Below are 15,158 nucleotides of genomic sequence, written 5' to 3'. Positions count from 1 at the left end.
CTGAAAAACATCACCTGAAGTCCGATTTCTTTAGGCATGCTTTCTTGGTGATTCTCCAGCATTGCAAGTCAGAGCCCCTCCCCCACCCCTTGAGTTTTCAGCCTCAAGTGGCCTTCAGCTTTCTCAATCCCTAGAGGAGGTCCTGGACTCAATTTTGCATGTCAAACACAGCAGGAAGGTAACTGTGGTCCACTTTTTGCTTTGAATATAACCCTTACTGCTCTGCCCCCTTTTGGGGGGGAATGCTGGGGATTGAACCCAGGACTTTGTGCATGCGGGGCCAGCACTATACAACTGTGCTATATCCTTAGCCCCCTGCAACTTATTTTTAATAATGGACATTTTTCTTTCTCTTCCTCTCTCCCTGCTCCTCCCTAATCTCCCCCACTCCCTAATCTCAGGGGAAATGGGATTACCATTCTTCCCCATCCTTGGCAAAATTAATCTGTCCTTGAGGGGCTGGGCTCAATGGTAGAGTGCTTGCCTAGCATGTGTGAGGCACTGGGTTCAACCCTCAGCACTACATAAAAATAAATAAATAAAATAGAGGTATTTTGTCCATCTACAACTGAAAAAAAATGTAAAAAAAAAAAATCTGTCCTTGAGTACACACCCACCAAAGGAACAAAGTAATCCAGACTTTGGGGATGGTACCAGAAGATCTCAGAAATGACTATCTCCCAAATTAACAAGCGAATTACAACTAGCTTTTGAATCACCTCTTTAAAAGCCCCCTATTCCTACTGATGGGCAGAATCACAGCCTTTGGGACAGTAATACCTTATGTTTCTCCTTTGCTAGCAAAGCAATAAACCTTCTTTTTCTTTTTTCTCAAAGCCGTGTCCTTATTATTGGATTGGCATCAGGGACAAGGACTGAGCTTTGGGGATAGGAAGATACTGCCAGGGCCTAACTCTACTTTCCTAAACCACAGAGGTCCCTGAGTTCTAGTACAAAGAAGTAATACCACTGGAAACTACCCAAAAGCCCATATCCACCAAGGATGCAATAAACTTTGAGGTTTATTTGCACCTTTACCCAGGGATACAGGATAAAGCCTACAAGGGAGACTTCAACTGTCCTCAGTTTCCTGAAGGTCAACAGACTCCTTTTTCTTGGCATTTAGAGATTGTTTCATATCCTTTTTGCTTATTTGTCTTTACATTGCTGAATTTCAATAGCATTTTCTGGCCAGTGGCTATAGATTCCAGAGCTTCAGCCTTCAATGGACTTCCTTCCTTTCTCCCTTCCATCCCTCTTCCTCCCTCCTTCCCTTTCTTCTTTCCTTCCTCTTTTTATTTCCTCCTTTCCTTCCTTTCTTCCTCTTTCTTTCAATCCACATGTCCCTGATTAAATGAGTTAAATATTTGGGTGCCCTACATCTGATAGATTTTTCTTTTTACAGTGCTAGGGATCAAACCCGGGCCTCATGCACTTTACCACTAAGTCACAGCTCCAGCCCTTTACTAATCTGTTTTTAACATTTTAATATCATGTGAAAACTCACTGAAATGAGCATGTAAGGTATCACAGTTATTTATTCATGTGGACCACAGACTCTCCAAGGAAGAATTCTAAAATTACAGCAGAGGTGATATTTTATAAGCAGTGCCATGACCGGTACTTCATCACTTTCTCCTCTTATGTTCATAAGTTAAAGTGTAAAAATTTACAAATAAAAATTGTTTCATTATTAAAAAGAGTAAAGCACATTATACCATCCTTACTCTGAATTACTTCTTTTCTAAAGCAGTGTCAGTGTTTTGTTTAAATTAATTTTAGGTTTGGGAATAAAGCTTAGGGTACAGTGCTTGCCTAGCATGCAAGAGGCCCAGGGTTCCATCTCCAGGGCCACCAAAAAAATACTACTTTTAAGTATCATTCTATAGCTGGGTGTGGAGGCTCACCTGAGTAGCTGTAATCCAGCTACTCAGGAAGCTGAGGTAGGATGATTGCAAGTTTGAGGTCAGGTTGGGGAAAGTGTTAAGACCCTGTCTCAAATTAAAAAGGGCTGGGGATGTATGGCAATGGTAGGTGCTTTTCTAGAATGCTCAAAGCCCTGGCTCAATCCCCAGCACTGCAAAACAGAACAAAAAGATGCAGATTCCTGGGTCCAACTTTAACTAAATCAGAATCTGGGGAAAGAGCTAATAAAACTGTATTTAACAGCTCCCATGTGATCTCCCTTCCCTTCCCTTCCCTCCCTCCCTCCCTCCCTCCCTCCCTTCCTTCCTTCCTTCCTTTCTTCCTTCCTTCCTTGAGTTATACCCCCAGCCTTTTTTATATTACCTTGAGACAGGTTTCTGCCCAGGCTGGTCTGAAGCTTGCTATCTTTCCATCTGTGCCTCCCCAGGAGTTGAGATTATAGGTGTACAGAACCGTGCCCACTGCCCCTGTGATTCTTAAGAATGTGAGAATCTGAAGGAGAGTGGAGATTCAAAAGCCTGGCTTCAGCACTCAGGGCTAGCTTTAAGGCTGGGTTCATCACATCAGGTTTCTTAACATAGTTATTAAAATTGAGAATAATTGGGCTGGGATGTAGCTCAGTGGCAAAGTGTCTGCCTTGCATTCGCAAAGCCCTGGGTTCGACCCCCAGTTCCAAAAAAAAGACAAAAAAAAAGAACCCCACCCCCCAAAAAAAATAAGATTGAAAAAAAAATTGAGAATAATTTATGAAGCAAGCACATTTATTTTCCTAAATTTCTTTTTCTTTTTCTTTTTTTTGGTACCAGGTACCAGGGATTAAACCCAGGGGTGATTAACCACTGAGCCACATCTCCAGCCCTATCTATCTATCTATCTATCTATCTATTTATTTATTTTTGTGCCAGGAATTGAACTCAGAGCACTCGGCCACTGAGCCACATCCGCAGCCCTGTTTTGTATTTTATTTAGGGACAGGGTCTCACTGAGTTGCTTAGCACCTTGCTGTTGCTGAGGCTGGCTTTGAACACGCCATCCTTCTACCTCAGCCTCCCAAACTGCTGGGATTACAGGCGTGCACCACCAACTGTGCCTGGTTTCCTTTTTATTTTTTATTTAGAGACAGGATCTTGCTAAGTTGCTGAGGGCCTTGCTAAATTGCTGAGGCTGGCTTTGAACTCTTGATCCTCCTGCCTCAGCCTCCAGAGTCTCTGGGATTACAGGCGTGTGCCACCATGCCTGACTTCTCCTAGATACTCTTTAGGAGCACATTTGAAGCAAATAAATGACTAGTAACTCCATGAAATAACTGTAGCTGAGAGGTGTAAATGTTGCATGCTCTCAAAGGCCCTACATCCTCTAAGACACAAAACCTATGGGCATTTTCTTAGGGGGTGAGAAGATTAGGAATTGTTTTGCTGTGGCCTAACTGTACATTTACTGTTCCTGTGGCCTCTCTTATGCTGCTGACCCACTTTAAACTGTGCCCTGAGCAAGAGCAGCCTCCAGGGAACTCAAAAAATAGGATGTGTCTACCAAAGACACATAAAAAGGCCAGGTGTCTGGGAAAAGAGTCAGCCTATAGACAGGTCAACAGAACCTCTTCTCAGCCTGTCTTCAAAATGAACTAAATAGGGCTGGGGTTATGGATCAGCAGTGTAGCGCTTACCTAGCATGCACGAGGCTCTGGGTTAGATCCTCAGCACCACATAAAAATAAATAAATAAAATAAAGGTATTGTGTCCAACTACAACTAAAGAAAAAAAAAACTAAGCCAAATGAACTAAATCCAACAAATAATGGCCTATAAGTAGACAGATGTCCGAAAGCTTACAGAAGATTAGAAACTAGAAAAAAGACTGGAGTGGTTCAGGGAGCTGATCTGAAATCCAGAAGGAGGAACCAGGTCTAGTTTATCATGAAAGAGAATTTACCATCTTTTTTTCTAGCAAGGAAAAAGATCAAGAAGCATCATCTGAGAATGATTCCCAAGGGCTAAATGGATTCCATGAAAAGAAAAGTTTGCTACAGGGGAAAAAAAAGAGTAAGAAAAAGGGAAATGAACATAAAAACAATAAACAGGCTAGCTGTCCTCAAACTAACAGCTTTAGGTCAGTGGCACTTTACATCAAAAAGAAGTATCCAGGCTGGGGATATAGTTCAGTTGGTAGAGTGCTTGCCTCGCATGGACAAGGCCCTGGGTTCAATCCCTAGCACCACACATACACACAAAAAAAGAAAGTAGATATGACTTCATGACCTGCGTGATTCTACATCATGGACAACCAGAAGAATGAGAAATTCCACTTCATATATGTATGACGTGTCAAAGTGTGTTCTACTGTCATTACAATGAATTAGAACAACAACAAAAAGGTAGCAGGAGAGGTCTTTGGAAACTAGGAAAAATCTCATGCCGAAGGCATCGCCACGGGACAAGACATACCCCTGAAAGTTTAAAAGAATAAACAAATTAGAGGAGATATTTGCATCATGTACAACAATAGGTATTGTCTCTAATGTGTAGACAGTTCTTACAAATCAAATAAGAAAATTGAAAAATATCACCAGGTCCTTAGTAGAAAAATCAAACAGGTAGTTTATGGTTAAATATGTGCAACTGGCTATTGAACTGGTAAAGAAATACTCAAACTGTTTCAGTTCGCTTTTTCACCACGGTGACCAACAGACCTGATAAGAACAATTTTACAAAAGCAAAGCTTATTTGGCATTCACAGTTTCAGAGGTCTCAGTCCACAGACGGCCAGCTCCATTGCTCTGGTCCCAAGATGAGGCAAAACATCCTGGTAGAAAAGTGGTGCAGGAAGGCAGCATCAGAAAGTAGAGAGAGAGCTCTGATCAGTAAGAACAAAATATAAGCCCCAAAGACACACCCCAATGACCCACCTCCTCCAGCCATACCCCTACCTGCCTGCAGTTACCACCCAGTTAATCAATTGAAGTGGATTAATGCACTGATTAATCCAATCATTTCTGAAAGTTCTCGTATTGTCTCACACATGAGCTTTTGAAGAACCTCAATATCATATCTGGCTGAGGATATAGCTCAGTTGGTAGAGTGCTTGTCTTGCATGCACAAGGCCCTGGGTTCAATCCCCACCACCACCATCACACACACACACACACACGCACACACACACACAAATAACACTTCATATCTGACCCATAACACTCTTCATTATTAAAGAAGCTCAAGTGAAAATGAGATAAGGCCAGGTGCAGCGGCACATGGCTGTAATCTCAGTGACTCGGGAGGCTAAAACAAGAGGATCTCAAGTTCAAAGCCAGCTTCACCAAAAGCAAGGCCCTAAGCAACTTAGTGAGACCCTGTCTCTAAATAAAATACAAAATAGGGCTGGAGATGTGGCTTAGTGGTCAAGTGCCTCTGAGTTCAATCCCTAGTTATCCACCTCCCCCTACCACCCCTCCAAAAAAACACAAAGCTAAGATAATATTTTTTATATAGTCAGGTAAGTACATAAAATACATAATAACTGTTGTTGAGGGAACAATTAAAATCATTATTGTAATAATAAGTTGGTAAATCCTGAAAACAATTTGGTACTATCTCTTGAGATTAAAAAAAAAAAAGGTCTTAAATGCCAACATGGGCTGGAGATGTAGCTCAGTGGTAGAGCAATCACCTAACATAGGCAAAGTCCTGGGTTCAATCCCCAGCATCACACACACACACACAAATATTTATGCACTTAAGCCTGAAATTCACTTTTGAAATTCAAAAGATTATAAGATCTATGGAGTCAGATGAAAGATTGGGAAGATAAAGGGGAGTCAGTGAATAAGAAATTCCAGGGCTGGGCTTGTGGCTCAAGTGGTAGAGCCTAGCACATGTGAGGCACTGGGTTCAATCCTCAGTACCACTTAAAAATAAAATAAAGATATATTTAAAAAAGAAAGAAAGAAAGAAATTCCAGATCATGCAGAGGAGCAAAAGAATATTTCACATGCACCTGGAAAGTTGTCTTGGTGCTATGTTGAGACCCAGGCTCTCCTGGTAACACATCACCATCTGAAAACAACATTTGTTTGGAGAATCCAAGTCAAGGGGCTTTCCCGTGGCATGGTGCAGGGTAGAGATCAGGAACAGGGAGGCCAGATGGATGTGAGGATAAGAATTCAGAAGAAGAAGGAACTCAGAGCAAAAGTGACCAAGAGAATTAACATAATCCTACTGTGCTCTGGTTTGGGTGTGTCCCCAGAATTCATATGTTAGAAATTTAGTGCCCCAAATCCTATGTTAATGGCATTTGGAGGTGGGGCCTTTGGGAAGTCATTAGAATTAGATAAGGCCTTCAGGGTGGGGCTTCCAATGATAACATTAGTGACTTTTTAAGGAGAGGAAAGACCTAAGCTAGCATGTTTGCCCTCTCATCCAAGGATGCCTCCACCCCTGTGCTACCAAGACGCAAGAAAGCCCTCACCAGATATTGGCACTGTATGCTTGGACTTTCCAGTCTCCAGAACCATAAGCTAAATAAAGTTCTTTATAAATAGCCCAATCTATGCAGTTACAGCATGATATTCAACAACAGAAAATGGACAAAGACACCTGACTCAAGTTCAAAATATACAAAAATAGTGAGGTATATACAGGATGACCTCCAACACCATGTTGGAAGGAGTCCAAGCAATTTTAACAAATGTAACAGAAGAGAATTAGCCATGTACGCTGAAACCCCTGAGACAGCTGGTCAACTAGTCCTAGAATTCACTCTGATCACTTGCTCATCCTCTACTCAAATAGGGATTTTACTACTCTTCTGGATATTTTGTATACTTTTGGATTCCCCAATTGACACATTTATCCAGTGATCTTGGATATATTCATTCTCTCTCTCTCTCTCTTTCTCTCTCTCTCTCTCATCAAGGATTGAAGCAGGAACACTTAATTACGGAGCCACATCCCCCAGCCCTTTTTTTAAATTTAGAGACAGGGTCTCTCTGAGTTGCTTAGGGCCTCACTAATCACTAATCTGCTGAGGCTGGCTTTGAATTCACCATCCTCCTGCCTCAGCCTCCAGAGAAGCTGGGAATAAAGGCCTGCACCATGGCTCCTGGCTGATTTTTGTTTGTTTGATAGGGAGGTACTGGGGATTGAACTCAGGAGCACTCGACCACTGAGCTACATCCCCAGCACTATTTTGTATTTTATTTAGAAACAGGGTTTTGCTAAGTTGCTTTGCACATCACCATTGCTGAGGCTGGCTTTGAACTCATGATCCTCCTGTCTCAGCCTCTCAAACTGCTGGGATTGCAGGCATGCAACACCACAGCTGGCAGTCCATACACTCGTACTGATTTACAATTGTGGTTTATCTGATTAAAAACACTCTTCTGAAAGTTCTCCCCTCTCTGTGGCTAGGACTGGTGCTGAGTGGGGGTCAACTCTGGAGATGCTATAAGTTAGTGGATCACCTGCTGGCTTTCATAAGAAGTAGCCGAAAAACTGTGTGTGTGTGTGTGTGTGTGTGTGTGTGTTGTGCCTTTCCTGGGTGATCTGGGTCCCAGGACTCCATATTCGCTTAAGTTTTCCGTGTGAGTCTCTTTCTGGCCTGACACCCCAGGGGACAGTGTCCTGTGGAATACTTGGCCCACAAGCTGTGTTCACTCCCTTCTTGGCCCGGCCTGTGCTGCCGGCTTTTCCTTCACTTCCCCTCCAGGGTCGCTGGCTGCTTCTTTCCTGCCTGTTCCATGTTTACTTCCTTATCCTGCTTCCTCACACTTGGCCTTTCCTCTGCCAAACCTCTCAGGTACGGAAGTGGCCTGTGTACACTCACCCCAGCTGCTCCAGCCTGTTAAGCCCTTTAAAAACACTCCCATAGAATTCTCGCAACCCAAGCAAGGCATGCACATCAACTGATCCCTGTGTCCCACACTGTAGCTAGACTGTGCCTTCTCTATTCACTATTTGACATCACTTTCCAGATTGTCCAGTGAAATACACATTTCAATGGTTCTGATATAAAGAAACAGGTCAGGCACTGTGGTACACGCCTGTAACCCCAGTTACTCAGGAGGCTGAGGCAGGAGGACTGCCAAATTCGAGCCAGCCTCAGTAATTTAGCAAGACCCTATCTCTAAATAAAATAAAAAGGGCTGGGGGATGTAGCTCAGTTGTAAAACCCTCCAGGGTTCAACTCCCAGGAACTTCTCCCCACCAAAGAGAAGAATGTATTCAAGTATTCCTTTGGTAATTAACAACAACAAAGTCCTATGAAGTCCTATGAGGTCTAGGTTTCTTGGCTGAGAATTTTATCTCATTTTACAATTGAAGCATTTAAAAAATCTAGCAAACACTCCTTGATGGAGAGACAGCATAACACAAGGTATTCATCAAGCATGGCATTGAAAACATGAGATATGTCTAATACATTTGGAATGTATACAACCAGGATGCTGGAAAAGTGCCACAACATGAAATTTCAGAGGAGAGTTTTCATCCAGCCAGTTGACCAAGCAAATTCACCTCTCATTGGTGACCTGGGAATGCAAATCTGCCCTTCATTTCCAGTGGTGCTTAAAGTCCTCTTCCATTTTAAGTAAAATGAAGATTTTGTTTTTTTTAAGCTGTGCTAGGAATGGAACCCAGGGCACTGTGAATTCGAGGCAAGTGCTCTGCCACTGAGTCACACCCCAGCTCCTAGGACGAAGAATTTTTTTTTTTTTTTTGCAATGCTGGGGATTGAACACAGGCATGCTCAGCACATGCTCTACCACTGAGCTACACCAGTCTTGAGAATTATTTATTATTATTATTATTATTATTATTTTATAATGAGACTATCCAAGCCAGTCACATGGCACATGCCTGTAATCCCAGCAACTTGGGAGGCTGAGGCAGGAGGATTGAGAGTTCAAATGCAGCCATAGCAATTTAGTGAGTCCTTGAGCAACTCAGCAAGATCTTGTCTCTAATAAAATATTTAAAAAGAGCTGGAGATATGGCTTGGTGTACCCCTGGGTTTAATCCCTGTTACAAAAAAAAAAAAATATATATATATATATATATATATATATATACACACACACACACATACTATTTTTTGTTGTTGTTGTTGTTGTTATTGGGTGGCGGGTACCAGGGATTGAACCCAGGGGCACTCGGCCACTGGGCCACATCCCTGGCCCCATTTTGAATTTTATTTAGAGACAGGGTCTCACTGAGTCTTAGTGTCTAGATGTTGCTGAGGCTGGCTTTGAACTGGAAATCCTCCTGTCTCAGCCTCCAGAGCCGCTAGGATTATAGGCGAGCACCACCATGCCCAACTGACTCTACAATTTGCTTAGTTCTTTCTAGGTGTTTCTCTTCCACTAAACTTTTACCATATAGGCCATGAATTTATGGAAAGAATCCTACAAATTTTCAGCCTTATCAGAGGGAAAAGATAAACATTCTAAGTTTTAATAATCTTGATTATCATAATGCTATCTTTCAGTAGCCTTTAACTTACTCGTCAAATGTTTTAATATTGACAACTGTCCAATGAGAAAATATCCTTTCCTTCTACTTTACTGAGCATATCAAATGGCTTAGCCTAGCGTGAATGTAAGTCCACCAAAGATGAAGGACCTTTGTTTTTATTTGTTTGTTTGTTTGTTTTTAGACAGGGTCTCACTATGTTGCTCGGGCTGGTCTCAGACTCCTGGGTTCAAACAATCTTCCTGCCTCAGCTTCCTGAGAAGCTGGGACTACAAGAGTGCCCCAGCGTGCCCAGCTTTTTTTTTTTTTTTTTTTTTTAAGAGAGAGAGAGAGAGAGAATTTTTTTAAAATATTTATTTTTCAGTTTTCGGTGGACACAACATCTTTATTTTTTTATTTTTATGTGGTGCTGAGGATCGAACCCAGCGCTCTGCGCATGCCAGGCAAGCGTGCTACTGCTTGAGCCACATCCCCAGCCCCGTGCCCAGCTTATTTTAAGAGTTATATACACAGAGTAAGTTAATTACTCCTCTAAGTCACAGTAAGATGATAAAGTGTGAAGATCATTTAGCTATGGAGAATGTTAAAAGCCTCTTCTGCAACATTATTTATAGCCTCTGGGGACCTTGGCCAACATAAAATTATTGCAGAAACTATAATAGTTTATAATAGAGTTGACTAAAACATGGATGTCAAGTGCATTCTCCAACTCATCAAGTAGGTGCCTTCTCCATAGCTCCCAGGCCCTTCCCTCCTCTCCTCCTTTCCTCCCTGTCTCCCTCCCTTTCTTTCTTCTTTGCCTGCCTTCCTTCCTTCTTTCACTCTTCCCTTCCTTGGGCTGGCTCCTTCACTTCTTCCTTTCCTTTTCTCTTTCTCTTTTCTTTCTTTCTCTCTCTCTCTTTTTTTTTTTTTTTTTGTGGTGCTGGAGATTGAACCCAGGACTTTGTGCATTCGAGGCAAGCACTCCACCAACTGAGCTCTATCCCCAGCCCCCCCCTTCCTTTTCTTTTTAAGCTACTGCATAGATAATTTTAGCAGACAGCATTGCAAATTCAAATACTTTAAGAAGCCAGACAGATAATATGAATGAGCAAAGCTGCCAGACATCTCAACACAGTTTGGGACTCTAATAAAGGACTCAGGCTCAGAGGAGTGGGGTGCCTGACTGGCAAAGTGATTTATGGACAGGCTGAGATGAGATAGGCCTGCATAGGGCCTATCTCATCTGTATGTTCACATCAGCCTGGGGCTGCTTTTCCTGGGCTACCCTGGGGCCTTTTTTATTTCTTTGCTTGGATGGGTGAGGGCACATCAGAATGCTACAGACTCATTAGAGCTGAGATGAAAGTTAGATGTCACTCCACGCACTTTTCTCATTTTACAAAATAGCAAAATGTCACTGACTCACAAGGCCTCCGGAGCCCAGGGGCTGGGTTTGAATCCTGCTCCATCTCCGGTGGTCTGTGTCAGCCTCGGAAAGTTTCTCAGCCTCTGCATCCCTCCAAGTCTTATCTTCTCCAGGACACTGTCCCAGGAATTGTACCCTCCCCCACCCTGCAATATTCTCTCATCTCATTAAATATGCTGTGGTTTTCTACTTAAAAAAAATATCTCTCATGTGCATATAATTAAATTAACCCCACTATACTGCATATTTAAAACTTTAAACTGGTAGATCTCATGTTGTTTTTTCACAATAATTAAAATTCAAAACAACTTCCTTATTTCACCTCAACTCTCTGTTCTCCTTAAAGCAAGCACTCTTAGGAGATATCGCTACTTCCCCACCCTCCACTCACTTCCTTGGTCCCCATCACCCCATCAAACAGCACATGTCAAAGTCATCCAAGACCTCAGGGTGGCCAGACCCGTGACCGCCTCTCAGAACCCACCTGGCCTGCTCTTTCAGCAGGATCCAGTCCAGAATCTCCGTCACTCCTTTTCAAATGGCTTCCTTCATCTGCCTTCCAAAACACTCTCTGGGTTCCCCTTGGATCCCACTGGCCATTGTTTCTCGGTATGTGTTTCCAGTTGCGCTGTAGCTCAAATCTTAAATGCCCTCCAAGGCCCAAGTGTTAAAGACTTGGTCTCTAACCTGGTGCTGATGGGAGGCGGTAGAACCTTAGGGAGGGGTCCTAGTGGGAGGTCTTTCTTTGCTCTCTGGCTGCCATGAAGTTAACAGCTTTCTCTACTACATGCTCTGGCCATGATGTATTGCTTTGCCACAGGACCGAAAATAACAGGACCAATCAACCATGACTAAAATCTCCAAAGTTGTGAGTCAAAATAAATCTTTCCTTTTTTTTTGCAGTGCTAGGGATCAAACACAGGGCCTCATGCAGGGGCCAGACAACGCTTTGTATTTTTAAGTTGACTATCTCATATATATATATATATATATATATATTTGGTACTGGGGATTGAACTCAGGGGCACTCAACCACTGAGCCACATCCCCAGCCCTGTTTTGTGTTTTATTTACAGACAAGGTCTCACTGAGTTACTTAGCACCTCACCATTGCCATTGCTGAGACTGGCTTTGAACTCAGGATCCTCCTGCCTCAGCCTCTTGAGCCGCTGGAATTGTGGGCGTGCACCACTGTGTCTGGCCTCAATTATCTTTTTTTTTTTTTAAATTTAAATGGACACAGTATCTTTGTTTATTTATTTATTTTTATGTGGTGCTGAGGATGGAACCCAGTGCCTCACACATGCCAGGCAAGTGCCCTACCACTGAGCTACAGCCCCAGCCCACCTAGCCTGATGTATCTTAATATAGTAACAGAGAGCTAACTGACAGGCTCCTTCTCATCTATCCAGACTTCAATTTGGGAGAAGCCACAACTTGGGGCTCAGACCCCTCTTCTTTCTCAGGCCATTCTCTCTTTGATTTCAACCAATGTATGGCTGTGTACTGATGAATCCTAAATTTATATCCCAGCCTGCTCTCTCTCTCTGGAACTCCAGGCTCATACTTACCCTCTCAATGGAATGTTTAGAAAGCGTCTTAAAATTAACAAGTACACAGCAAATTCCTAATTTCCTCCTGGAACCTGACTTGCCACCTGGACGGAGACAGACTCAATACTCTTCACAATCACCATGTCACCCATACCTTGAAATCTTGAAATACTCTAATTTCTTTCCACAGCACTTATCACTGTTCTTCAAATAATCTATTTACTTGCTAGTTTTTGTTTTTGTTTAAATCTATTGCACTACATGGGTGCAGGGATGTGGTCTCATTTGCCAATTTCTAGGTGCTCAGAGGTTGGCATAAAGTAAGTGCTCATTAAGTATTTGTTAACAAAATGAAAAAATGACTGAAAAGTCTCTCTGTTCATAGAGCTTACATCCTAATAGAACGTGGAGAATAAGAAAAAGGAGAAGAATACCGTAGATAATAGGAAAGAAAATCAAAGGCCCACTGAATTAACCCTCATAGATATGAAAAATGCATTATATTTCAAGAGGGGAAATTGGTTATAAGGAAAATAAAGCTGGGTGAGGGATACATATTGATGGTGGTAGAGGAGAGGTGCTATGTAATATAACATGGTCAAGAACAGGCTCTTGAACAAGGTAACATTTGAGCAGAAATCTGAAAAAAAGACCTGAGGAAAAACATGGGGAAAGAAGAGGAACCATATTCTGGCAGAGGGAACAGCATGTGTGGAGACTCTGGGCAGCCGTGTCTAGAGCAGCTAAGAGGCCTGCAGAGCTAAGGCATGTGGATGAGAGGATGTTGGCAGTGGACCAGATCACGAGGTCCTTGCAAGCCGTAATTAGTACTTTGGGTACTTTTTTTTTCCTGAGTATGATGAGAAGCCACTAAATTATTTCAAATACATAAATGATTTGATTTGGTTTAGTTTGGGCTTTTAAAATATCACTGTGGCTGCCTCTGTGTGGAGTGTGTATTACTTAGGAGGAAAGCAGGGGCTGGGAGACCACTCAGAAGCTATGGTAGTCATCTGGGCAAGGGACAACAATGGCTTGAACCAGATCCTCTGGTGAAGTGGCGATGGCAGCCAAAGGATCAGGCTCCAGGCATGACTGGAAGGGGAAGCGTTGTCCCCAGAGGCACGCGATACACACCAACTCCTCCTGTGCCTTCCTCGCATGCATTTAACCACACACAGGCACCAGACACACAGCCTGATACTTCTTATTCTCATTTCAATGAAACATTCCTGCTAAGCAGTCCAAAACAACTCCTCTCTGATCAGAGTTTCTAGGAAATTTCTTTGCAAAAGCAAAGAAGCCGCTCACCAAAAAATGCTTTCTGAAGTTTATTGGGTAAGACAGGTTTTGGATTTTAGGGGGCTCGGAGGAGAATGCACTTTTAAAATACTAAGCCAAGAAGATTTTTCCACAATGTGATTCTAGAAAAGAATTTAGTATTTCCTATGAAAAGACACGGGTGAATTCATCTGGCCTTTCACTTTTGCCTCCTATTATCCGGGGCATTCTTTCTCTTTAACTCCTTAATCACAAAACACAGCTATTTTCAGACATGTCACTTACACAAAGAAGGCGTGGCTTGAATGTTATTGATTCCCTCCATGGGGAAGGCACACTCTCTGCTCTTTTCTTTGCGGTGGGTCTGAATTCCAAGAGAAAGCTGGGTTGTGAGGTTAACTGGCCCAGCATTTCCCAAGAAATAGGCAGGCAGAAGAGCGAGCGTGGGTCCCAGGTGAGAGGGGCTCTGGAGCCATGGTGAGGGGGTGTGCTGGCAGCTGACCCCTCTGATTCTGGAGAGGGCCTTCCACATGTTGCTTTGCATCTGTGCCTCAGTTTCCTAGCCTTTAAAATCAGGGCAACTGCATAGTATCAATTATGGGTTTATGGTGAGCTCTGGGTAACTGAATGCATATAAAGGCCGTGGCACCATCCTTTTAGATTCCCAGTAGGTGTTGGCTCTTTATTATCATTTTATTTACTTATTTATTTGCCAGGGGTTGAACCTAGGGGCCCTAATCTGAAACCACAGTCATTAAGTTGATTTTTTACTTAAACATCCACAAATCCTATGTTCCATGTGGCATAACATAGAAATGCAGATATCCTAGAGAAACTAAAAGAATTAATTGCCCACAGGTCAGGTCTGTTGGGTGTCATGACGTCTAATCCATTCTGGACTTCTGAATGCTGAATTTCTCCAGATTCAATGAAAGCCCTAGTTTTCGCTGTAGTCTCAGCTGCCCTTATATACTGGGGCTGTTCTGTCTTATGTTCATGAATCACTGCAATAGAATGCTAATGAAAAATGTCGTCAGAATGCTGATGGGAAGGAGACCCAAAGGCAAGGCTGAAAAACAACTGGTTCTTAAGAACCAGAGAAGAGATGTGGCTGGAAAATGTCCCAGGAGTTGCAGGAAGGTATGGGTGGGAGCAGGACTGACTCAAAACCAGTAGGGTTCTCGGCCTACAGATGGCACAGAATTTCAGCATGTGTCAGTCAGAGGCCCAGAAAGATTTAATCAGGAAAGCAGAAACACTTTTTCAAGGGAGGATGTGCGCCATCTTGAAAGAGAGAGGATGTGTTCTGGGGACTTCTCCTGGCTCCTCCTCCTCCTCTTCTTCTTCTTCTACTTCTTTTTTTTTAAATTGTTTGTAATTATAGATGGATAACATGCCTTTATTTTCTTATTTTTGTATGCAGTCTGAGGATCCAACCCAGTGCCTCACATGTGCTAGGAAAGCCCCAGCCCATTCTCTTCTTTTGTTACTTTGCTTTACGCCATGCTCAGGATTGAACCCAGGACCTCAC

At 42.8% G+C, this 15,158-nt stretch overlaps 1 protein-coding gene across 3 annotated transcripts in view; it reads right to left on the bottom strand.

The window, feature by feature from the left end:
* Palm2akap2 (PALM2 and AKAP2 fusion) overlaps window positions 1–15,158 on the bottom strand; it is a 459,101-nt gene that overhangs the window by 107,207 nt on the left and 336,736 nt on the right. The window lies entirely within an intron of this gene.

This window comes from Marmota monax, unplaced genomic scaffold (assembly GCF_021218885.2).
Source record: "Marmota monax isolate L192 unplaced genomic scaffold, Marmota_monax_Labrador192_F-V1.1 WCK01_AAM20220418_F8-fsc00020, whole genome shotgun sequence".
Classification (NCBI taxonomy): Eukaryota; Metazoa; Chordata; class Mammalia; order Rodentia; family Sciuridae; genus Marmota; species Marmota monax.
This window is presented reverse-complemented; position numbering and strand designations above follow the sequence as displayed.